The sequence below is a fragment of the Triticum urartu genome, chromosome 1 (assembly GCF_003073215.2).
Source record: "Triticum urartu cultivar G1812 chromosome 1, Tu2.1, whole genome shotgun sequence".
Classification (NCBI taxonomy): Eukaryota; Viridiplantae; Streptophyta; class Magnoliopsida; order Poales; family Poaceae; genus Triticum; species Triticum urartu.
Window position 1 is genome coordinate 224,908,999 of NC_053022.1, and position 27,208 is coordinate 224,936,206.

Sequence of the window (27,208 nt, forward strand, 5' to 3'; positions counted from 1 at the left end):
TGCGACATGTTCATTGCTCTACAGTGTTATTTTGCCAGCATATTCCATGTGCTGACCCGTTTCGGGCTGCAACATATTATGTTGCAGACTTTTCAGATGAAGAGTAAGGTGCGCTAGGTCGTTGTTTTGCACTCAGCTATGCTGTTGGAGTTGATGGACTCGCTTTACCTTCGAAGCCTTCCGTTGTTATCTTCATTAGATGGCCTTCAGCCATATTATTGTAATAAGTACTCTCTTTTGAGATATTCGATGTAATAAGTGTGTGATTGCAATTCTGTTATAAATCCTTCATGTATTGTGTGTGTCAGCATTATCGATCCAGGGATGACACTTATGCACAGAGATTTGACCGTTTCAGGTTGGATCACTACACATATCAAATTATCAAAGTAGGGAACACAAATCGAACCAACATGGTGAAAGTGACTAGATGAAATTCCCGTGTACCCTCAAGAACGCTTTTCTTATCATAAGAAACCATTTTTTCCTTTCCTTTGCCTCAAAAGGGTTGGGCTACCTTGCTGCACCTTTGCTACTATTATCGTTACTTGCTCATTACAAATTATATTGCTATCAAACTACTCTGCTACTTACAACTTCAGCACTTGCAGACATTACCTTGCTGAAAACCATTTGTCATTTCCTTCTGCTCCTTGTTGGGTTCGACAATCTTACTTATTGAAAAGAGCTACAATTGATCCCCTATACTTTTGGGTCATCAAGGCTTTTTCCTAGCGCCGTTGCCGGGGAGTGAAGCGCCTTTGGTAAGTGGAATTTGGTAAGGAAACATTTATATAGTGTGCTGAAATTTATTGTCACTTGTTACTATGGAAAACAATCATTTGAGGGGTTTGTTCGGGGTATCTTCACCTCAACCGGAACCACAATTAGCTACCCCTCAACCTACTGCACCTACTGAAAATATTGAATATGAAATTGCTTCAGGTATGATAGAACAACTGCTAGCTAATCCTTATGTAGGAGACGGAACCAAACATCCTCATATGCACTTGATATATGTAGAAAAATTTTGTAAATTGTTCAAGCTTCCGGGTTTACCCGGAGATGAAGTTATGAAAAAGTTTTTCCCTTTATCTTTGATGGGTAAAGCATTGTCATGGTATAGGCTATGCGATGATATTGGATCCTGGAATTGGAATCGATTGAACTTGGAGTTCAATCAAAACTTTTATCCTATGCATCTAGTTCATCATGATCGGAATTATATATATAATTTTTGGCCTTGTGAAGGAGAAAGTATCGCTCTAGCTTGAGGGAGCCTGAAGTCAATGTTACATTCATGCCCCAATCATGAGCTCTCAAGAGAAATTATTATCCGAAAAAATTATGCTCGACTTTCTCGTAATGATCAAACCATGCTTGATACTTCTTGTGCTGGTTCTTTTATGAAGAAGACTATTGAATTCTGGTGGGATCTTCTGGAAATAATTAAATGCAACTCTAAAGATTGGGAACTCAACGAAGGTAAAGAGTTAGGTATTAAACTTAAGTATGATTGTGTTAAATCACTGGTACATCGACGTCCTAAACAAACGGTTTAAAACCCCTTTCCGCGATGGCATTTGGAACCACCGCCAAGTGAGTGTGGCTATCGGTGTCAAAATCGGCAGATCTCGGGTAGGGGTCCCGAACTGTGCGTCTAAGGTGGATGGTAACAGGAGGCAGGGGACATGATGTTTTACCCAGGTTCGGGCCCTCTTGATGGAGGTAAAACCCTACGTCCAGCTTGATTTATTCTTGATAATATGAGTAGTACAAGAGTTGATCTGCCACGAGATCGGAGAGGCTAAACCCTAGAATATAGCCTATGGTATGATTGTATGTTGTCCTACGGACTAAAACCCTCCGGTTTATATAGACACCGGAGGGGGCTAGGGTTACACAAGGTCGGTTACAAAGGAGGAGATATACATATCCATATTGCCTAGCTTGCCTTCCACGCCAAGTAGAGTCCCATCCGGGCATGGGACGAAGTCTTCAATCTTGTATCTTCATAGTCCAACAGTCCGGCCAAAGGATATAGTCCGGCTGTCTGGAGACCCCCTAATCCAGGACTCCCTCAGTAGCCCCTGAACCAGGCTTCAATGACGATGAGTCCGGCGTGCAATGTTGTCTTCGGCATTGCAAGGCGGGTTCCTTCTCCGAATACACCACGGAAGAATTTGAATACAAGGATAGTGTCCGACCCTGCAAAATAAGTTCCACATACCACCATAGAGAGAATAATATTACCACAAATCTAATCTGCTAACACGTTTTGGCAGCATGACATCACACCATGGCCCGGTAATTATTCGAACCGTTTTTCTTCAACCAGCCCCCGCACATAACGCGAGGCGATTTCTTGAAACGTCTTGTCAAAGCAGAGATCGTGTTCTCCTTATTATGGGATTCTCATCAATATGGAAGCGGGTAACCCAACCGCGCCATCAATTACGACGCTTGGGGGATAAGCGAGTTTTACCAGGCTAGTGGAGGTGCATAGTTCAGTTCGCCCTTATAAAGTGATAACATCTCACCTTTTTCTACCCACGCCTTCTTCCTCCTTGCTCATCCATTCTCGCGCACTCGAGCTCCAGCGCCCAAGTCCGCATCCTCCTCCTCAACTCCCTCCAAACATGTCCGGAGCGGGAGGCAAGTGGATGGCTTCCTCCGTCACGGAGGGGCACATTGAAAAGTTATGTGGAGTCGGATACTTAGCCGCGGATATCGCGCACAGGCTGCCAGCCGCGGGGCAGGTCGTCCCTACCCCGAAACCTCACGAAAGGGTGGTTTTTCTCCCCCACTTCGTTCGCGGACTGGGGTTTCCCCTCCATCCATTCGTCCGCGGCCTCATGTTCTATTATGGGCTGGACTTTCATGATCTGGCCCCGAATTTCATCCTCAACATCTCGGCGTTCATCATCGTGTGCGAGGCTTTCCTCCGCATCCGGCCCCACTTCGGCCTATGGCTGAAGACCTTCAATATCAAGCCGAAGGTGGTGGGTGGCCAACAAACGAAATGCGGCGGAGCCATGGTGGGCAAAATGCCCAACGTTATATGGCTCGAGGGCTCCTTTGTGGAGACCATAAAGGGGTGGCAATTGTGGTGGTTCTACATCACCGAGCCGCGCGACACCAACTGGGTGGCGGCCCCCGAGTTTCGATCTGGATTCCCCATGCGGCTCACTTCCTGGAAGGAGAAGGACCTGTCCTGAGGTTCATCGGTGGAGCTGGATGGACTCCAGAAGTGTATCCGGAATATGATAAGCAAAAAACTTAAGCTTGTCAATATAGTCCAGGTCGTGCTCTTCCGCTGGATCCTCCTATATCAACAACGGGATTTCAACTTATGGGAGTTCGACCCGGCCCAGCACCAGACTCTACATGAGATCTTTGACACGACGCACAAGGACGTCTGGAGGGTGATATTCAAGGGTGCCGAGGTCCCTCCTTCTATTACCAAGGACCGCGGGTTAAGCGTGAAGCGCCCTGCAAATTCGGTAAGTTCTGTACATCCGGTAGGATATTTATTTCCCATAGCTTAACCATGTGCGGGGTCTGAGCTCCCATGCCTTTGACAGGACTGGGTGGAGACGTCGGAGCAGATTAACTGTCCGGCCCCTCTGCCCGAAGACACTGAGGATGCTCTCCTGATGGAGATGCTGACTCCGGCTCCTTATGAGGTGCCGGAGAAGACCAAGAAGAAGTCCAAGGGAACCCAAAAGAGTTCCCGGCGCCAGGTGGTATCGGACTCATCGTCCGATAACTCCGCGATGCACTCCTCCCATGAAAACGAGGAGGAAGATGAAGATGCCCCCCCTCCAGCCGGGGTTGACAAGAAAACGAAGGCCGCCCCAACCGGGGAGGCCGAAGGGTCCAAGAAGGGAAGGACTCTTCTTCCGGACTGCTCCACCACCGCCGCCGAAGGCGAAGACGAGTGGCTGCTCAGGGCCAAGCCCTTGGTGAAGTCGTAAGTATTCGGATACCAGAGTAACTCATAGCATACCTTTGTCGCACTGCTTCTCCTGACGCCGAATATGATTATGCAGACCGCCCTAAGCCCGTATCGACGTATCCTCATTGGACGGTTCCTTGGACTCGTCGGATATGGATAGCGATCCACTTCCGACCGCCTCCTCCCCTTGCCCTACGGACAATGTCGAGGTATTGTCTCAAGGGGCACCAAGCCGGGGGGAGACAGTCCTGAAGGCGCCTCAAGGCGACCTTCCGGACTCCAGGAGCAAAGGGAGCAAGGCTCCCAGGGGCCCCAAGTTTGGCTCTCAGCCGAACACCGCACCAGAACCTCCAGTGGTTCCAGGCTCGGGTAGGCGGCCCCCTTCCAAAAGGGGTAAGATGCCTGTGCCGGTGACCTCTGTCCATCCAGGGGCACCAGACAACCTGCTGGGAGGGCTTCGTGGTGCTTCCATCGACGAAGAGCACCGCACTATTATGAGTGTGGTGATCAAAAAGGTTCAGTCCGCCAAGAGCGGACTGACTGAAGCCTGTGCCAGCCTTCTAACAGGCTTTGAGGTAAGTATTTAAAATATAGGAAAAATATTACCGTATAGACAGTAGCCCCTGATTCTCTGTTTGGTGTTCAGAAAGAAAAGCCGAATAGAGGATCAAATAATATCTGCAGGAGTCTAATATAAGTATGTCGATATGCGTATGCAGGCTTCGCTGCTGACCTCTGCTGCACTGACTGCGGAGGTCGCCGCACTGAAGCAGGACCTCGAGGGGTCCGAGAAAGAGCTCGGCCTTGCCAAGAGGCAGCTCGAGGAGAACAAAGGTAAGTAATACCTTGTCTATATATATATACAAAAAAGATGCGATTGCGAAATGACAGGATCGTCATTAATTTGCCAGGGGCCATGATCGAAGTGGCGACCCTGAAGCAAGCGATGTTCGAGGCCGAAAACAAAGCGGCCCAGGAGAGCACCGAGCGGGAAAAGCAAGAGGCACGGGTGGGCGGGGTGCAGCAAGAGCTCCAGGCTCTCATGACGAAGCACGAGGCTTTGGAGCTTGACTCAAAGACGCGAGAGTCTGAGCTTGCCACGGCCCGCGAGAGCGCAAAGAATGCCAAGGCCGAAGCCCAAAAAGCCCTCCAGGAGATTGAAGCGATGAGGAAGAGCGGCGGGTAAGGCATTCAATATGCAAAGCAAGCATGTGCAAGTAAATTACTTGTTACTTACCCGAGTCCAGAGCTCTCCAGGAGCATTCACAGATTTGCCCCGCAGCGTGTCGGATGCCGTGGAATATTACCAGGCCGAGGAGGGAAGCTCGACGGAGAAGTTGTTCTGGTCTCAGTATACTGGGACCGAACACCCGATGCCTGTGAGCGACCAGCGGAAGCAACTGGTCGAGCTGCACAAGGCGGCCGAACATGCCATGAAGGGCTTTATAGTCCGGATGTGGCTAGACGACTCCCTTCCCAACAGCTACTTCGGCCTGGTGAGGCGGCTTGTGGATGCCTTCCCACGGCTGGAAGTCATCAAGCAGTCCGTCTGCATCGAAGGTGCAAGCCGGGCTTTTGCCCGTGCAAAGGTGCACTGGGCCAAGATGGACGCCGAGAAGCTGGTGAAGGAGGGGCCTCCGCAGGGCAAGGAGCATCGCCACCCCGAGATGTATTATGAGGGTGTCCTGAAGGGTGCCCGTCTTGTAGCGGACGAGTGTGCGAAAGATGTAATATTTGAATGAACTTGCTCGTGTGATCCTGTATTATGAAAACTTGTTCATATGCGCTATGCAACGCTTGTTTGAATTTAAAATATTACCTTCTGTTCGGCTGTTTATCAAATCTGAGAGATGGCTAGTCGTTGGCTTCTGCCCCCATGCCACGAGTGCTGGGGTGTTCGGGATAAAACTGAGCACTCTTGTTCCCATTTTTGGGTCCTTCGAGGGAGGTGCTCAGCACAACGAACAGGGCAATCGGACTATAATGCTTTATCACTCTCACTTAGCCATAGAATTCTATACTTTTAAAGTTTGGCGAAGCCCCTAGTATTCGGAAGGCCGAATTTGGGGCACTATACACGCCATAAGCCGGACAAAGCCGACTCCTCGCTCTAAGCGGCATAAGTCTTTAGGGACTCGAAACCTCTCGAACAGCGACCAGTCTCTCGCCTTATCATGACAGTCAGTTTTAGCTTTCTCTACTGAGGTGCTTAGCCCAGCTGAACCGGTGCACAATCGTAGTAGTTCTCCCAGTGCTACCTTAGCCGATATAGCGGAACGTAAGGTACCAAAACATGGGAGCCGGGCAAACCCAACTATTGACCCAAGACATGATTCGGAGCTGATGCATATAATGCTATAAGTTCGGGGTACCGCACTATCAAAGTGTTCGGACTTCTCACGCCGTATCATGGGGTACGCTTAAGCCCCTGGCGTATTGGCCGTACCAGAGTGTACGGGTGCTGAATGTCATGAATGAACACATATATATATATATATAAGAGGAATAGAGAATGCGATAATAGTCTAGTGCTATGCATTGTTTATTCAAAAAGGTGCGTTAAAGCAGAATGATACAAGTAGTGCGATAAGCAAAAAGTAGGACTATTTGACATGTCCCCTCCAAGGGCAAGCTGAGGAATGGTATTTAAATCAAGTATTTCACTCGTTGTCAGAGACCACCTGGGAATTCCATGATGCGACGTAGCTTTCTGCCTCATTGGTTGTTGTATCGTGTGTCCGGCAAACATACTGCCGGACGGGGTTTCCAGAGAGTAAAGTCCTGAAAGAGAGAAAAAATAATAAGGCAGGAAGCCCCTAGTGCGGTTGAGCCGCGTCTTGGGGCGTGCGGTAGTCGTGCCCCCTCCCCACCTGTGCCCATGGAATTTTCAATGCATAATTATGTACGTGGGGCACGGATTTTGCCGTTTGGCTGGTACTGGGGTGGGGGCCGCATTGCTATGCGAGCTCAGAACGTGCCAGGTGGTCTTGTTGCCGATTACTCCGGGCGCGCTTGAAGGTGTCTGGGTCTTGAATCGCCAAACTGGTGGATTGCCTTAAGGGGCTGCTTTGCGCTTCTGCTGCGAGGGCCGCAGTGTGCTCCTCCGTGTAGAGAGAGCGCTCTGTGTTTCCATTGACTGTGATGACCCCCCGAGGTCCTGGCATCTTGAGCTTGAGATATGCATAGTGCGGTACTGCGTTGAATCTTGCGAATGCGGTTCGCCCGAGCAGTGCATGATAGCTGCTGCAGAACGGGACTATATCGAAGATTAACTCCTCGCTTCAGAAGTTGTCCGGGGATCCGAAGACCACTTCCAGTGTGACTGAGCCTGTGCAATGGGCCTCTACACCTGGTATGATGCCTTTGAAGGTCGTTTTTGTGGGTTTGATCCTTGAGGGGTCTATACCCATTTTGCGCACTGTGTCCTGATAAAGCAGGTTCAGGCTGCTACCACCGTACATAAGGACTCGAGTGAGGTGAAATCCGTCGATGATTGGGTCTAGAACCAGTGCGGCAAATCCACCATGACGGATACTAGTGGGGTGGTCCCGGCGATCGAATGTGATCGGACAGGAGGACCATGGGTTGAACTTTGGGGCGAGTGGCTCCAACGCATATACGTCCCTTAACGCACGCTTTCGCTCCCTCTTGGGGATGTGGGTTGCATATATCATGTTCACCGTCCACACTTGTGGGGGAAACCTCTTCTGTCCTCCGGTGTTCGGCGGCCGGGGCTCCTCCTCGTCATCGCTGTGTGACCCCTTATCTTTGTTTTCGGCATTTAACTTGCCGGCCTGCTTGAACACCCAACAATCCCTGTTGGTGTGGTTGGCTGGCTTGTCGAGGGTGCCATGTATTTGACACGAGCGATCGAGTATACGGTCCAAACTGGACGGGCCCGGAGTGCTTCTTTTGAATGGATTTTTCCGCTGACCGGGTTTAGAGCCTCTGAATCCGGCATTGACTGCCGTATCCTCGGTATTGTCGCTGTTAATGCGGCGCTTGTGTTTGTTGCGACATGACCTGCCATTGCCAACCTCACTATCCGAAGTACCATGGTTCTTTGATATATTATTGCTGCGAGCCAGCCAGCTGTCTTCTCCCGTGCAAAAGCGGGTCATAAGTGTCGTGAGGGCTGCCATAGATTTCGGCTTTTCCTAGCCAAGGTGCCGGGCGAGCCACTCGTCGCGGATGTTGTGCTTAAAAGCTGCTAGGGCCTCTGCATCCGAACAGTCGACGATTTGATTTTTCATTGTTAGGAACCGTGTCCAGAATTGCCTGGCCGATTCCTCTGGCTGCTGAATCATGTGGCTCAAGTCATCGACATCTGGTGGTCGCACATAAGTGCCCTGGAAGTTGTCAAGGAATGCGGCTTCCAGATCTTCCCAACAGCCAATGGATTCTGCTGGCAGGCTAAGCCAATGCCGAGCTGGTCCTTTGAGTTTAAGTGGGAGGTATTTGATGGCGTGTAGATCGTCACCGCGGGCCATGTGGATGTGCAGGAGGAAGTCCTCGATCCATACCGCAGGATCTGTTGTGCCGTCGTATGATTCTATATTTACGGGTTTGAAACCCTCTGGGATTTGATGATCCATTACTTCGTCTGTGAAGCATAGGGGGTGTGCGGCGCCTTTGTACTGGGCTATATCGCGACGCAGATCAAATGAGTCTTGTCTGCTGTGTTCGGCCCGGCCGGACTTACTTTTACTGTATCCGGCGTGACGGTTATCGTCTCGCATAGTGGCGCGCCCTCGCGATCCGTAGATCGATCTTGCGTATTTCCCCATGTCTTGACATTTTTATTTGAGTGGCGTCGGGGTGCGGGCTGAACTTTTGGCTGGAATGCCTCTTTGTCGCGGCCACGAGGTGGCCGATCAGCCGCGTCATACGCTGGGGATGTAGGTTTTGGCGCTTCCTCCTCCAGTCGGGGTAGCAACCTGCGCTTTGGGTAACTCTTGGAGGGGCGTTCGAGTTTATATTCCTCGGCCGCAAGGACTTCAGTCCATCTGTCAGCTAGCAAATCTTGATCAGCTTGAAGCTGTTGTTGCTTTTTCTTAAGGCTATTTGTTGTGGCTATAAGCCGGCGCTTGAAGCGCTCTTGTTCGATGGGATCCTTAGGCATGATGAATTCGTCATCGTCGAGGCTTGCCTCGTCTTCGGAGGGAGGCATGTAATTATCATCCTCCGCCTCTGCATCTGCCGCTCTCTCGGGAGGGCTAGCTTCTCCATCCTCCTGCTCTAAATCTCGTTGGAGGGGATTGTCGTCGTCTTCGGCATTGTCCGGAGTGCTATTATCTCCTGTGCCGGTGTCACCGCTTTTTCTTTGGCGAGACTTAGAGCGGCGCCGCTGACGTCGGCGCTTGGGTTGCTTCTTGGAGGGGTCATCCTCTGCTGTCTCGTCGCCATTGCCTTCTTTGGGTGTGTCCACCATGTATATATCATATGATGAGGTGGCTGTCCAGTGCCCTGTAGGCAGTGGTTCCTCTCTGCATTGTCGTCCATACGGTCGATGTCTTCGGAGTCGAAGTTGAGCATGTCAGTTAAGTCGTCAACAGTGGCTACTAAGTGGGTGGTGGGTGGGCGGCGAATTTCTTCGTCATCCGCATCCCAATCCCGCTGGACATAGTTTGGCCAGGACTCTCCTGACAAGGAGAGAGACCTTAATGAGTTCAGTATGTCGCCAAAGGGCGAGTGCTGAAGAATATCCGCAGAGGTAAACTCCATGATCGGCGCCCAATCGGATTCGATAGGCACGGGCGCAGGCGGTTCGGAGTCCGTGGCCGGGGAGGAATCCGGCAGTTTGGCATCCCGGCTCTCGTGAAGGGTAAGGTCGATATTCGGCTTGATCTCCGCTGAGGATACGGCCTCCATGGCGGGGTCTATCCACCCGTCCATGGATGGCGCAACTGGTTCCGAATTGAGGGTCGGTGTCGGTGTCGGTGTCAAAACCGGTGGATCTCGGGTAGGGGGTCCCGAACTGTGCGTCTTAGGTGGATGGTAACAGGAGGCAGGGGACACGATGTTTTACCCAGGTTCGGGCCCTCTTGATGGAGGTAAAACTCTATGTCCTGCTTGATTTATTCTTGATGATATGAGTATTACAAGAGTTGATCTACCACGAGATCGGAGAGGCTAAACCCTAGAAGCTAGCCTATGGTATGATTGTATGTTGTCCTACGGACTAAAACCCTCCGGTTTATATAGACACCGGAGGGGGCTAGGGTTACACAAGGTTGGTTACAAAGGAGGAGATATACATATCTGTATTGCCTAGCTTGCCTTCCACGCCAAGTAGAGTCCCATCCGGACACGAGATGAAGTCTTCAATCTCGTATCTTCATAGTCCAACAGTCCGGCCAAAGGATATAATCCGGCTGTCCGGATACCCCCTAATCCAGGACTCCCTCAGTAGCCCCCGAACCAGGCTTCAATGACGATGAGTCTGGCGCATAGTGTTGTCTTCGGTATTGCAAGGCGGGTTCTTCTCCATCTTCCGAATGTTTGTAAAGCAGTGTCCGGTCCAATAATTGTTTGGACCTCTTGGCTTCTGTGCCCAATAAGGGCTATCTCCCATGCGTCGAATGAATACGAGGCGCCAGGGCATTTTTACATTCAACCCCCTAGCCAGATAAATAAATTGTCTATTAAAGGGATGGGGATCCTCAGATCCAATCCATACCATACTCCCCTAGCGAGAATCCATTAGAGAACGTTTCGGAAAGATACATTCCAGCATGGACAACCTCCGCAGCTCGTCCTCCCGCCCCTGTAGCCCTAAGCCCGGTTATTGGGAGAGGTGTTCAGTCCCGCACAGTCGATTAGTCGAACTGCAGACTAAGGGATTTCTCCCTCCGGCGTATATGGTGCCCGTTCGAGCCGGGTTTGCCACCTACAATGGCGGGAAGCAAGCGGAGAGCTTTCCCTGTCCCTCTATGGGGGAACGGGTCTGCCTTGTTCCCTATTTTTTAAGGGGACTCGGATTTCCAATTCATCCGTTCCTCTGCGGGCTCCTGGAGTTCTACGGCGTCCAATTACACAATTTCACCCCTGCCTCCATCCTACATATCGCCGGCTATGTTGGTCTCTGCGAGTTGTTCCTGGGCTGCGAGGCTCACTTCGAGCTGTGGAAAAGGTTATTTTGCCTCGTCCCTCGCACACAGAGGGGGTTACTTTATCAAGTGGGCGGAGCCGAAATATGGCGCATCGCCGACACCGGATACCTGTCCGGTACTCAGAAGAAGTCGTCCAAAGACTGGCCTTCAGAATGGTTTTATATGGAGGACGTTCCCCTTCCGGACCCTGTTCGGCGGGGTCTTCCTGAGTTCAACAATGCTCCTCTGAAGAAACGCCGAAGTTGGAATTGTCACGACAGATGTCCTAGGGTGAGGACTTAGTCGTGAGGCCAACGCATCTATGTGGTAGCTTGAGAGGGGTTGAGCGGAATCGAGAGACGCAACACAAGACAGGGATTTAGACAGCTTCGGGCCACAGGAAACATCATCCGATAACAACCCTACATGCTGTTTGAGGCTAGGTCTCATTATCATCACGAGGGAGGCGCCGTAAACCGGCTCTCCTCTTTGTTTCTAGCCCTAAGATTGTTTCTTCTTGCTTGTAGCTTGTCCCTCTTTGGGGAGCCCTACCCCTCCTTATATATGTTGAAGGGACGGGTTACATCTAGAGTCCAACTCGGACTTAAGACTTAACTATTCTAACTTCCCTTCCTGGGCTTCTTAACGTCTGCCGGTTTAACATTGTCTGCCAGTTTAACATTGTCTGCCGGTTTAACACCAGCCGGTTTACCGTCTGTCTTAGTCATCTGTCTTGACTCTGTCTTAACTCTCCGTTGGTTTACCATCCACCGGTTTACCAAGTCCTAGCCGGTTTACAACTCCCGTTGGGTCATACCGCGGGGTATATCCCCGACATTAGCCCCCAGTTTAATTTGGATTTATCCATGTTAAACTGATCTTGATTATCCTTAAGCCCTTGTGACTTCCTTCTTCTATAAAATCCGAGTCAATAGACCAGCTTTATAATCAATTTGTTGACATCGGTTTGTCATAAAGAAATATTGTGAAGAATAACTTCTTTGACTCAGCTCCCAATGCTTAACAAAAATATTGGTCTTTGAAATACTCATTTGATCTTCAGCCGGTTTAAGAATGTAGAACCTTGCCGGTTTAAGACTTGAACTTCCCGGTTTATCATTTGTCGGTTTACAAATATTGATGGCACTGGGTCATAATTGTAGTTAACATCAAGCTTGAAACTATACCTCATATATGCCTATCACTTGTAGCCCCCAAGTCTTAAGAAGGTAGCATTGCAACAGCTTAAGACTTGCTTCCATATGAAAGTCACAAGCTTGAAGAAATCCAGGTTGTTCATCTCAATCACAAGTCAGAACTGAGTATTCCACATATGTATCCCCCAAGTGTCGGGTTGTCATGCTTGCAGCAACCTGGGACTTGAAATTGCCTTATGCTCATAAAAACTTCAACCAGTGTAGCCCCCAAGGGCCGGCTTAGTAAGATAATACTGAGCTAGGATTTTATGTATACTTCATTGAAAATAATATGATATGATGTAACCCCCATCATGGGGCTTGAACCCACGTCCACAAGGTTAAAAGCCTTGTGCTTTATCAACTGAGAAGTGGATCCTTTAATATAATGGAATAAAACTTGTGTACCTTGAATTGTTGACAGGAACAATTGGTAGCCCCCAAGGGCCGGCTCATTATGATGTGATGAGTCGGGTCTTCAATAAGGCCAGTAAAAATGTCTTTGCATTAGGCCCCAAGTGTCATGGTGCATGCTTGCAGTGACATGAGACTTATGTATTTAATGTAACCCCAACTTGAATAATGTAGCCCCCAAGTGCCGGGTTGTAAGCCTGCAACAACTCGGGACTATTCCTTCCATTGTAGAATAAATTATACCCATTGCGCTAAAGCGACTTTGAAAACCTTAATCATAATACTGGTTATTGATAACCATAATAAAAATCCAGCCATGTTGGCTATTTGAAGATTTGAATAATATAATCCAATGATTTATGAGCGCATGATTCCAATGGCGCAATACAAATATATACTGGCAACTTATAATCCCAAGCCAGTCCGGGTTAATAAACACTGGATAATTTATCATCATACTGGCGACTTGTAGTTGAAAGTCAGGCCGGGTTAATAAACGCTGGTGATTTATAATCATGCTTTATTCAACTTGTTTCTGCATAAAACAAGTTTAAAGTGTCCTGGCGGTTTACCGCCGAACGGGTCATAATGCCCAACATATAACCCGGGTTTATAACCAAGGCCGCACTTAAAAATAATCAAATATGAAATATATCATACCAGTAAGGGTGAATCACGTCGTTGGTTTACCAACTTTCTTGTAGTAAGGGTGATAACCCAAATCTGGAGTACTGATAACTCTCACCATGCTTTGCTGGTTTATAATGAAGCCATGTCGGGTTATAATAAACACCGGATGATCATCCTGGCGACTTATAGTCAAAGCCAGGCCGGGTTAACAAACACCGAATTGTATTGATGACTTATAGTCAGGCCGGGTCAATAGACGCCGGTTTATCATAAAACCTTATCAAAGGAGAAAAGACTTTGACAAATAAAAGAAAATGAAACTTGTAGTCAAGGCTTTTCAAGGGCCGCCAGGCCCAAATTTGAGGCTTTTCATGGGCCGCCAGGCCGCTGAGTTAAACCATTTTTGCAAAGCCTTTCAAGATGGGCCTCCAACTAACCAATCATCGTTTTAACTTTGACAAGTTCAGGGTCTGTATAAGATTGACTTGTCAAACGTTCGGCGGGTCATACCAGGATTACCTGGAAAGGAGTGGCTTACTTGATGAAGACAGGTTAATCCGGGGTTTTAAGTGAATACACCAGGCTTCCAAGCCGGGCTTGATAGCATATTACAAGGGTCCTTTCAAACTCTTTGTTGCTTTGCAAAAAAGAGCCCCCAAGTAATTTTGTGAGCTGTGCTCTATGGGTGCCTATGTTTGAGCTGTGCGTAGAAACAAGACTCTCTTTGGCCCCTTGGGTGTGAAGCTCCCAAGCTTTGTTGTGGCGTGATAGCCGGATTAATGGACAGGACTCCGCTTTGTCAGCTGAAGCCCTTGTCTGCTATATTTTTGAGCTATGCTCGCCGGGTGCCTATGTTTGAGTTGTGCTCTGCAACAAACTCTCTTTGGCCCCTTATAATAATATTGGCTTTATATCTACATCAAGAGGGTAGTAACGCTATATTCTCTTTGGTGAACACACCTATGTTTGAACAGGAAGCCCCCAAATGATCATATGAAGATGAGCCCATAAGGCAGGATACCCATGTTTGAACCGCGCATCAGGGCAGCAGGTCCTTTTCGGCAACCTTTAACTTTTTGCAAGAGATAAATTCTTCTTGAACTAGTATTTTGAACCGGCTATCGAAAGCTTCAAAGCTTTGTGGGAGATAACTTTCCCTTAAACCGGATATTAAACCGGAATCCTTCTTTTTAAACCGGAATTTGTCGGCCTTTAAATTTACACCAATATGGCGGTTTAAGGTCCTGCATGAAATATCTTTGCAAGCCGGAGTAATTGCTCTTTTAAAGAAAGCAATATATAATATAAAAAAAATATTGGATAGATTTCACCTGATATGTTAAGCCAGAATTTATCCGTCATGGAACTTAATAATTACTTCAGCGAAGCTGAGATCAATCTCGGGTGAGTCAGAGTAGTTTGGGCCGCAGGGGTGGCATCTTGCGCACGTCCATTGAGCAGCTTTGTATGAATGGGTGTGATCCTGATATGCGGGTATGGATTGGTCTGCAAGGGCAGCAACTTGGGTGCTTCTATTGAGTGGCACAGCAAGGACAAATTTCCACGATATATCGTCATTTGGAAATAAATAATTGCCCTGCACACAAAAAAGATACAGATCGAAGTGATTGTTTCTTTGACAAAAACAATATTGTGCTAATAAAATAGACGGATATCACCTGATTTTTTTTTCACGACGGATTATCTGTCCGTAGATAATTTTTCAGTACTGTTACTGAATTCCCTTTGATTCATATATTTATCCAAAGCACATTTGTGATTATGCTGCCGATCTTCTTTATTATTTGATCTTCATGTGGGTCGTAGCAGTACTGACTGATTTTGCTTTCCGGTTTTAAGCACCCCTTTTGCTTTGCACCAACGAAACGGGCAGCGATTTGTGGCCGCAGGAGTAAAACGACGACATGAGACCAAGGCGGGGCGGCTCACGGCGATTATCCGCACCAGCGGGGCATCTTGGAGACTCGAAGTATAGCAGTGGCCGAGATGGGCAACTTAGCCCGGCGGTTTAATCATGAGGCTGGGCCAGCTTAGCTCCGCTATGGCGGGTCAACGGAGGCAGAGACGGGCTCAGCGGTGGCTCAAGGCGGTTCACAAACCGGGCCGGGACCACGGCGGCTCTCGGCGGCGAAGTGCCCGAAGGCGAGGAGCCCTGAAGCGCGGGCAGCAACTCATCCGCGTCGGAAGCGGAGCGGCGATTTAGCAGATGACCCGTAAGCGGGGCAACGGTGGAGACGAACCGGCGTAATACCTCGTGGCCACGGTGGGTCAGATGACCGGTTTACGGCGCATATGTGGACTGCTCGCCGACAGCGGCAGGTGGCGACTTGACGATGGTGGCTTGAAGACGCCGGGCGGACCACTGAGCGGTGGCTCGCCGCCGCTAATGTTGGGGCAGCTCAATGCGTGATAGCAGAGACGACAGGATCAACTCGACGCTCGACGACGGAGGCGGCTTGTCGGCGGCGCAAGGCACAGTGCGTACAAACCGGCCCTGCTCGGAGATAAGGAGCCCCGCGAGGTGAGGCGAAGTGGTGCCAGCAGACACACGCACCCGGCGAGTCAAAGCGGAGTCGGCTTGAGGCGCGGGGTCAACAAGGCGGGGCCTGCGGCTGCGTCGACGAAGTCGGCCGGTGACGTGTGATAGACGAGCACTGCCGCGGTTCGGATGCAACCGCGGGTGTGACGGCAGTGACCTGCCGTGGTGAGGCGACGGAGGTGGAGGCCGCAGAAGTCCGGGGCAACCGAGGCAAGTCCGGGACGGCCCGACACCGGTTCGGCGGTGGCTTGAAGTGGCAGGCGCGGAGCCACGGTGACGGAGGTGACCTGCTCGGCGGACCAGGCCGACGAGGAGCGTCGGATTTCTGCGGAAACGAAGCGCGGCAGCTCGATGTAAGACAACAGGAAACAGGCGGCGGCTCTTTACGCGGCGGAAAGGGCGAGTCAACAGGGTTCATCCGCGCCGGCGGCAGGTTAGAGCAGCCCAGTCACAGCCGGTTCAATGCGACAGCCGGTTTGAGGGAGAGGACGCCGGCCACGATAGAGGTGGCTCGGCGTACGGCAAGGCTTAGTAGAAGCGAGGCCGTGGATGCAGTCGCGGCTGATTGAGGCAGTGCGGGGTCAGCAGGCCTGACTCGGAGGCAGGGCCACTCGGCAAAGGCAACTTGACCACGGCGCGAGGCGCGGTGAAGGTGAGCAAGCATCAGTACTCTCATCTGACTCGGCGAACCTGCACTTTTAACAAAACAAGGACTCCAGCCATACTGATTTTGCTGATTTAGAAATCAGGACGTTTTGGATGAATGGCGGTTTGACTTCTGTTGAACTCAGACCTCACACTGCAAGCCTCAAAGCCGACCAGAAAAATTAACCCGGCTGTCGGTCTGCCCAAAATTGTCCAACCTTGTGGTATCCTGTGTGATCATGTTGGCTTTAATTCAATCAGTGTGACGCGACGAGACAGCGACAGCCGCAGAGGTAATGACCATAGACGGCGGCGGTTCAAGCAGAGGCCGCGGCAAGGGGAGCCATGGTGGCTCAGGACGTGCGAGGGGCTCCATCGGTTTAAGATACTGCTGAGAGTCTCGTAGGTCTCGAACCAAGATTTGGCTGCAAGTTGTTTTTAAATCGGTCCAACTCCGAACGATGTATACCTTGGGCCACCTGCTGCAGTTTCTACAATCACTAGCATGAGTGACTAGATTTTGTTTTCCGTGAATCGTATAGACCCTGTTGGTCTTTTGTAGTATTATTAGTAATCAGTACGGTTGATGGATATGACTCAGAAGTAGCACTAGCAGTAGCGACCAAACACTTTGGGATTCGGCGTGCTAGTCAAAACATGCTGCAACAGGAAACCATGGTTTCGGCGACTTGATCATTGCATTGATAGATTGCGGATACGTCCTAAACTTGCAGCGGCGACAGTGCAATCGGCACAACCATACTTTTTTTGATCTTTTAATCTTCCAAACCATGAACTCAGACTAACAAACTACAGCTCGGCGTCGGCGAATCCGTATTGTGGTCGTTAATTTTCCAATCATAACTGTCTCCGTTCGTAGTCTTGGCCCTTCTCGAGCATCACATATCAAAAAACTTCGTCGATTATAAATCTGGACTGACGAATTTGAAGTTGATGGAGATCTTTCAAACCGGCTCTTCTTCATACAAAAAATTGCCAACTTCTCAAACCGGCTCTTCTTCATACAAAAACCGGCGACTTGTAACTTTTTGGCAAGCCCTTTAGGGATCCACCTCAGGACAATCCTTGTACAAACAGATCTCACACATAGCTTTTAGCTGACCAAGGTAGTGCCCGATGGGCTTTCCTATTAATTGCAGCGACTTGTGACTCTGTTAATCTCGGCGACTTGTAGTAGCGCATCGACCCTGCCTTAACTTTTTTTGAACTTAAATTCACAGAGCGTAAAGCTAGATCAATGAACAAAAAGCTGACGCGGATCCTCCTCGAGTGTTTCTTCATTCGAAAAATTACGAACTTCTCGATCCCTCGGAGAGATCCCTCCAAGAACTCAACACCACCATGCGCAAGCCCTACGGTGGGCGTCAACTGTCGTGGAATTGTCATGGCAGATGTCCTAGGGTGAGGACTTAGTCTTGAGGCCAACGCATCTATGTGGTAGCTTGAGAGGGGTTGAGCGGAATCGAGAGACGCAACACAAGACAGGGATTTAGACAGCTTCGAGCCCCAGGAAACATCATCCGATAACAACCCTACATGCTGTTTGAGGCTAGGTCTCATTATCATCACAAGGGAGGCGTCGTAAACCGGCTCTCCTCTTTGTGTCTAGCCCTAAGATTGTTTCTTCTTGCTTGTAGCTTGTCCCTCTTTAGGGAGCCCTACCCCTCCTTATATATGTTTAAGGGACGGGTTACATGTAGAGTCCAACTCGGACTTAAGACTTAACTATTCTAACTTCCCTTCCTGGGCTTCTTAACGTCTGCCGGTTTAACATTGTCTGCCGGTTTAACATTGTCCCCCGGTTTAACACCAGCCGGTTTACCGTCTGTCTTAGTCATCCGTCTTGACTCTCTGTCTTAACTCTCTGCCGGTTTACCATCCACCGGTTTACCAAGTCCCAGCCGGTTTACAACTCCCGCCGGGTCATACCGCGGGGTATATCCCCGACAGCGGGTCTTCCTGAGTTCAACAATGCTCCTCTGAAGAAACGCCGAAGTTGGCGCCCACGGAGCCCCCAGGTGGAAGACAATGGAGAAGTCCTCTATCTGATGAACCAGATTAAAGCACTGGCTTGATCAGGATTGACAGTAATCGAAGTTATGTCGATTTGCATAATGCGGGGAGTGCAACCACTTCAATATCGTGGGCACCCCTTGTGGTCTTTTAATGGGGCAGATGATGCCACCCGCTGCGGGCGTAAGGATCCGGACAATGCTGCCGCTTTAGCGAAAATTCTGTCTGAATTGTTCAAGGGTGAGGAAGAGGAGTTCACCCGCATCAAGCCACGGGATGGATTCTCCATGTACAATCCTCCAAGCTGGGTAAGTTATATCTCCCTACTCCCATCTGTCCCGCATTCTTTGTCGTAAGTATTCACCTTGCCACTTTGCGACAGGAACTGCGAAAAGCCATAAAGGAGGTCAGCAGCCCTTCTCCACAACCAGAGGACCCTAACCGGGCCCTCGACTCTGGACTTGAAGAAGATCCAGTTATATTCGTGGAGATGATAGACCGGCAGTTCTATCAGTTAAGCTGCGATGATGGCATGGTGGCCATTACGGCCGACTATCCCGGACTGCTTCCTGCATCGCATGTAAGAAAAACCAAAAATCCCAACTCCAAAAACTAGGACCCTCTTTTAGACACTTCACCCACCATATACACATGGCATTTTTACAGGGAAGGCATTCGAGACGCCCTGCCGAACCCGCAGCAACTCGCCAACAAGAGGCACCGAGGCCGGGTAGGCCAAAAAGGAAGGCGGTCAGGACGGAGACGCCGGCGCAAAGGTATGACAAAAACCCCGCTCCGTGGTTGTCGTCTTTCTCGAAATATAATGACGCCCGTGTTTCTTTAACAGAAAAAACGCTCGCCGGAATATGTCCGGTGATGTTACTAATCACGCTTCCACCAGCCGGGCGCCAGGACCGGACATAGAGGCGGAAGCCGATATGGGGCGGGCGCTGGATAACCCCCCTACAGAGGATGCGGATAGATTATCCGCTACAAACTCAGAAGTGGAAAGCGCCATGAATCATAGGCGCCGCCGGGCCGTACTCCATGACGCTTGTTTCTCACCAGAGGCATTTGATGCCTTCAATTCTAGAGAGGCGTACCTCCGAGCTGCTCAAGATGGTCTAGCCAGAGCCACGGATCAGTATGTAATGGAAGTACGGGTAAGTAAATCTGATGATTTATATGTATCAGTAGCCCCTGAGACTTGAAACAGTTAGCAGAACTGATTTAAGGATCATCTTTATTGTGCAGGTTCTTACAAAGAAGAATACTAGGCTGTCACAGGAGCTAGAGGAACGCAAGACCCAACTGCGGGCTGCTGTTGCCGCATTGCAGGAACCGAAAAAGTCACCCACTGGTAACATTTACTTTAAAGAATGATGGTTACCATATAGTGTGCGGCGTGGCAAATCCGGAGAAAATCCGGAGGACCAGCATGTTATGCGACAACTAGAGGCTGGCAAACGCGTGCTGACTGAGGATAGGAGGGAGAAAAACAATCTCCAAGATGCCAATATCAAGCTGAGCGTGGAACTAAAAGACGTTCGAGCTGAGCTTGCAGACTCAAAGAAGGAGAATAAGCGGCTTCGGCGTGGCATTTTCAGTAAGTGCTTGAACGAATCCTTTTAAAGGAGTTCGGCGAAGAAGCCGACTAACAACGTTTTGTCTGTAGGTATGCTGACGGGTCGTCCCGCGGAGGAAATGCCCGGGTCTGCGGGTGATCTTCTATCTGAGCTCTCACATGTGCACAAACAAGTTTAGCAGGTGATGCAAGGTGTTGCCCAGGCCTTGTGGCCATCTGTCTCCCTGCCAGAGGGCATTGCAGAGCTTATAGAGAAGCTCAAGGGAGCAAGGCGGCACTTCCAATTATGGAAGATATCGGCCTGCCGACAGGGTGCCAGAGATGCCTAGGCCATGGTGAAGACGCGATATACCAAGGCAGACCCAAATCACATGGCCGAGGTCGGACCTGTGGGGCCCGACGGAAAAGAGATCCCCGTTAGCTTAGTTTATGGGCAAGTAGAATTAGCTGCAAAGTATTCCCAACAGGATTGTAAGCTAGACCGCCTGTTGGATGGTATAGAAGAGGAATTTAGTCAGTATGCATGACTATGTAATTAAAGTGACATGTATAATGCCTTCTAGCCGGATTGTAGATCATTTGTCTTGGCGGACCTTTTCTCTTCAACCTCGGGACCCGATAGTCCGGAGTGTATCCGAATACCTGCTCAGTTATATAAGAACCGGGGTATGCGTGGAGACAAGGCGTAGGGGTCATTAGTGCTTGAACAGACAAGTGCCCAACTAGTTATGTTATATTACATGGGTAGTAAGAAACATCTTCCAGGGAGAATAGTTCCGTTAAGGGTTCCTTTCCCTGGGTAAGCATGCCCTAAAGTGCATGTCCCGACTACGATAGGAAACGCAGGAAAAATATCTGGGGGCAGATAATGACAATGAATAAAAATCATCTTTTGTTCACCGACCGAATATTCCCTTAAGAACACTAGCTTTCGGCTTCACCCAGTCTGAGGTACACATCCGGCTCACCCGGCAGTAACAATCGCAGAGGTGCTCCCCTTATGCCCTAGCCGAATTAACGGGAACGTAGGGCATAAATACAAGAGCCAGGCAACCCATCTTGGCCAAAACTTAAGTCATATCGATGCATATAATGGCGAAAAAGGTACATGCGGAAGCATGACACATGTGCGGGGCCTGAGGCCCAGATAAATAATTAAGCTTCTGTGAAAGAAGCCCCCAGGTATGATGAGCGTGGCTAGCACATCTATAATGTGCAAGCGAGGCACAAGTTAGCCCTTGAAGGCCTAGAGAAAGAATAATAGAAAGGAAGAAAGAAAAACAAGACAGATAATGTATATGCAAAAAATGGACAAAGGGAGGGGTCGAACATAGAGTCCGGCGCTAGGCGTAGAATCTTTGGAGCCTGGCCGCGTTCCATGGGTTCGGCTCGAGTCGACTAGTCGATGCATCTCGCAGTCGGTACGCTCCACTGGTCAGAACTTGGTCAATAATGAAGGGACCTTCCCATTTGGGCTCGAGCTTGTTCTTTTTCTTATCCGGCAGGCGTACAACTAGTTCGCCAACGTTACAAGTTTTGGCCCGTACTTCTCTGCTTTGGTATCTGCGAGCCTGTTGCTGATAAAATGTGAAACGGGCATTGGCTACGTCGTGCTCCTCCTCTAGGGTGTCCAGGCTGTCCTGCCGATCAAGCTCGACTTCTCTTTCTTCGTACATGCGCACTCGAGGTGAGTCATGAATTATGTCACAGGGCAAGACTGCCTCTGCACCGTACACCATAAGGAAGGGTGTATATCCGGTACTACGATTCGGCGTGGTCCGCAGGCCCCAGAGTACGGAGTCGAGTTCCTCTACCCAGTGCGTGTTAGACTCCGTTAAGGAACGCACTAATCTGGGTTTAATGCCGCTCATTATAAGACCGTTTGCTCACTCGACTTGGCCGTTGGTTTGTGGGTGATAGACTGAAGCATAATCGAGCTTGATGCCCATTTTGCTGCACCAAAGTTTTACCTCATCGGCTGTGAAGTTTCTGCCGTTGTTAGTGATGATGCTGTGGGGGACGCCATAACGGTGTACGACACCAGATATGAAGTCTATCACTGGTCCGGATTCGGCTATTTTAACAGGTTTCGCCTCTATCCATTTGGTGAATTTATCCACCATGAACAGTAAGTATTTTTTCTTGTGGGTTCCCCCTTTAAGGGGTCCAACCATGTCAAGCCCCCAGACCGTGAAGGGCCACGTAATGGGGATTGTTTGCAGGGCAGTGGGTGGCATGTGGCTTTGATTTGCAAAGAGCTGGCAACCGGCGCAACGTTGGACCAATTCCTGTGCATCTGCCCGGGCCGTTGGACAATAGAATCCTGTACGGAAGGCCTTGCTTACAAGGGCCCGGGCTGCGGCGTGGTGACCGACGAGTCCGGCGTGGATTTCTGCCAAAAGGTTCCGCCCTTCCTCTTCGGAGATGCACCTTTGAAGGACTCCGGTAGTGCTTTTTTATACAATTCTCCCTCGTGGACCCTGTAGGCCTTAGATCGCCGCACTATGCAGCGTGCCTCATTTTGGTCCTCCGGAAGTTCCTGCCTAGTTAGGTAGGCCAGGAATGGTTCTGTCAACGGGGCTATGACGGCCATTATTACGTGGGCCGAAGGTGTTATTTCGGTGGCGGAGCCTCCAATTGTGTCAGAGTGTTCGGTATCGGGCATTTTGGCCGGGTCCGGACTATTGTTACCGGTGTCCCCTTCCCATACTACGGATGGCTTGAACAGCCTTTCCAGAAATATGGTGGGGGGACCGCATCGCATTGTGTGCCGATGCGGGCGATGATATCCGCCGCTTGATTGTTTTCCCCTCGAACCGAGCTGACATTTTTAGGACAGCGTTTCGGTAGGCCGCCATTTTCGGATCCTTGGCATCAAAGTCTCCATTTATTTGGGATATTGCGAGGTTTGAATCCCCATGCACCTCCAGGCGTTGAATGCCCATGGAGACTGCCATCCGAAGACCATGCAACAGAGCTTCGTATTCGGCTGCGTTGTTGGAGTCTGTATACAATATTTGCAGTATGTACTGAACGGTATCTCCGGTTGGGGACGTCAGGATGACGCCAGCCCCTAAACCAGCCGGCATTTTAGAACCGCCGAAGTGCATGATCCAATTGGAGTATGCGCCGTACTCTGTAGGCAGTTTGTCCTCTGTCCATTCGGTGACAAAGTCGGCCAATACTTGCGACTTAATGGCTCGTCGAGGTTTGTATATTATGTCGAATGGGAGGAGCTCAATGGCCCATTTAGCAATCCGGCCTGTAGCGTCGCGGTTGTTTATAATATCATTAAGTGGCACTTCCGAGGCTACTGTAATCGAACACTCTTGAAAGTAGTGTCACAGCTTCCGGGATGCCATGAATACTGCATAGGCTATCTTTTGATAATGTGGGTACCGTGATTTGCATGGAGTGATGACAGTGGATACATAGTATACCGGCTTTTGAAGAGGGAATTTATGTCCGTCAGCTTCTCGTTCGATGACAAGCACTGCGCTTACAACTTGATGAGTTGCCGCAATGTACAAAAACATTGGTTCACTGATGTTTGGCGCGGCCAAGATTGGGTTGGTTGCCAAAATGGCCTTGATTTCTTCCAATCCGGCTATGGCAGCGTCCGTCCACTCAAAGTGTTCGGTGCGCCGAGGAGGCGATAAAGGGGTAAAGCCTTTTCTCCTAAGCGGGAGATAAAGCGGCTTAGAGCCGCCACACATCCAGTTAACTTCTGGATTTGTTTGAGGTCTGTTGGGGTAGCCAACTGTGACAAAGCTCGGATTTTGGCCGGATTAGCTTCAATACCTCTACTAGAGACAATGAAACCCAGGAGCTTTCCGGCTGGTACGCCGAAAACGCATTTTTCCAGATTGAGCTTGATGTCGTATGTTCGAAGGTTGTCGAATGTGAGCCTCAAGTCGTCTATCAAAGAGTAGACGTGTTTGGTTTTGACGACCACATCGTCTACGTATGCCTCTACTGTTTTTCCGATTTGTTTCTCCAGACATGTCTGAATCATGCGCTGATATGTTGCGTCGGCGTTTTTTAGCCCAAAAGGCATTGTGTTGAAACAGAAGGGACCGTATGGGGTGATGAATGCCGTTGCGGCTTGGTCGGACTCCGCCATCTTGATTTGGTGGTAACCGGAGTATGCATCGAGGAAACACAATGACTCGTGTCCTGCGGTAGCATCAATAATTTGTTCGATGTGGGGGAGGGGGAAGGGATCCTTTGGGCAAGCTTTATTGAGGTCCTTGAAATCAACACAAAGGTGCCAGGATTTATCCTTCTTTGGTACCATCACCAGGTTTGCTAGCGAGTCCGGGTGTTTTATTTCTCTGATGAATCCGGCCTCCAATAACTTGGCTAGTTCCTCTCCCATGGCCTATCTCTTAGGTTTGGAGAAACACCGAAGAGCTTGCTTGACCGGCTTGAATCCCTTTAGGATATTGAGGCTATGCTAGGCCAGCCTGCGTGGGATTCCTGGCATGTCTGAGGGGTGCCAGGCGAATATGTCCCAATTCTCATGCAGGAACTCTCATAGTCTGGCGTCCACAGCGGGGTTTAACTGTGCCCCGATGGAGGCTGTTTTTTGTAGGGTCCGTTGGGTGGACTTGGAATTTGACTATTTCATCCGCTGGTTTAAAAGAGGTGGACTTGGATCTCTTATCGAGTATCACGTCGTCCCTGTCTACTGTGGAGTGTAGCGTGGTTAATTCCTCGGCCGAGAGGGCTTCAGATAATGCCTCGAGGGCCAGTGCGGCTGTTTTGTTTTCGGCGTGGAGTGCTCTGTCCGGATCACTGGCGAGGGTGATGATTCCATTGGGCCCGGGCATTTTGAGCTTCATGTACCCATAATGGGTACGCCTTGGAAGATCGTGAACGCCTCACGTCCTAAAAGGGCGTGGTATCCACTGCTGAATGGGGCCACTTGAAATGTAATTTCTTCAGACCTATAATTCTCTGGCGTACCGAATACCACATCTAGTGTGATTTTCCCCGCGCATCGTGCCTCCCAACTGGTTATGATTCCCCTGAAGGTTGTGCTACTTTGCTCAATGTGGTTCCAGTCTATTTCCATTTTTTGAAGAGTTTCCTCATAGATGAGGTTTAATCCGCTGCCGCCGTCCATGAGTACTTTGGTGAGTCGAAAGCCGTCCACAATTGGACTGAGGACCAGTGCGGCTGGTGCTCGGGCTATTTGGAATTTAGGTTCATCACTGGCATTGAAGGTAATAGTTGTGTCACTCCATGGATTTATTGCTGCTACATGGCAGATTTCGGCTATGCTGAGGAGTGTTCGCTTGCGCCTATTATTTGACGCAAAGGTCTCAAAGACTGTTAACACCGTATTGTTATCCACGGGATGGTGCTCTGTGGCATTTGGGATAAGAAGATCCTCACCACTTTTGGCACCCTGCCGGAGTATCCAACATGCTCTAAGGCTGTGCATTGGTATTGTATCCGCTGTACTATGAATTTTGCAGGGTCCGTTAAGCCATCCCTCCAGTACGGTTCCATGCCCTGTAGAGGGTTTTTGTATCTTTGCAACTAGCTCGGGTGTCTTATGATAGTTCACCCTTTTACTTCGGACTGGGTGTGTATTAGGAGTCAGATTATCCCAAAATTTTGTTTCGGTTTCCCAGGCGTTTTCCATCGCATAGTACTTTCGTACTATGGACGCCAAGTCAGCGAAGCATGATATGTCACGGCGACTTAAGGCATTAAGGATTCCCTTGTCCGTGCAATTATTGCAGAAAAGTGAGACTGCATCTTCCTGGCGACAGTCCTTAACCTTGTTCATCACAAGGAGGAATCTGGCCCAATAATAATGTACTGTTTCATGGGGCTCTTGCCTGATGTGGGAAAGATCATTTATGTCTGGGTGGGTGGGTGGCTTTGAGTCCGAACCCCTACCCGATCTGAGTCCCAGGGGCCGAGGAGTTTCCAATCTTGGAAGTTCGGGTTCCGGAGTGTTACCCGATAAGTCTGGCCTGCTGCCTGATTCTAGATTCAGGGCTTGGGTGATGTCCTCCCATAAGCGGGTATCCGGCTCGGAGAGCTCAGGAATCCGGACATAGTTAGTCCTCAAAATAGAGGAAGAGTTGCCCCATTGTTCCTCCACCACCGCAACGTGATGGGTGACCGATGGAGAGCTAATCTCCCTTTGATCGGTTCTAAGCCCAATCCGATCATAGTCCGTAGCAACTCCCAAGGCGGCGATGCGATCCAAGAGTTCGTTTAGGGAAGAGAGCTCCATCGGATCCATCTGCTCGGCAACTTCCGAGCCGACGTGGAGGCTGTTTTTAATGACCCGAGAAGTCATCGTTGGTGCAGTGGCCGAACAGGCAGTCATGATGAAACTGCCTAGCCGGAGAGTTTGGCCGACAGCCAGAGCTCCCCCGGCGGTAATGTTGCTTTTAACAACGAGATGAGGCATCCTTCCTTACGGCGACGTAACAGAGGAACTCTCAATGAAAGCACCAATGTTGGTGTCAAAACCGGCAGATCTCGGGTAGGGGGTCCCGAACTGTGCGTCTAAGGCGGATGGTAACAGGAAGCAGGGGACACGATGTTTTACCCAGGTTCGGGCCCTCTTGATGGAGGTAAAACCCTACGTCCTGCTTGATTTATTCTTGATGATATGAGTATTACAAGAGTTGATCTACCACGAGATCGGAGAGGCTAAAACCTAGAAGCTAGCCTATGGTATGATTGTATGTTGTCCTACGGACTAAAACTGTAACGTCCTCAATGCGGCTATATCTCCTACATGTCGAAGCACGACTTAGAGGCATAACCGCATTGAAAGCAATGTCGCAAGTAAGGTAATCTTCACACCAACCCATGTAAATAGATAATAGGGGAAAAAGGTACATAGTTGGCTTACACTCGCCACGTCACACAAATGCATAAATAACATTACAATCATCCAATACACTCATGGTCCGACTACGGTACCAAAATAAAAGATCAACCCCAACATGCGACACGGTCCCGATCACCCCAACTGGGCACCAGTACTGATCATCAGGGAAAGACACATAGTAAGGGTGCGAGTCTTCGTCGAACTCCCACTTGAGCTCAAGCGCATCATCT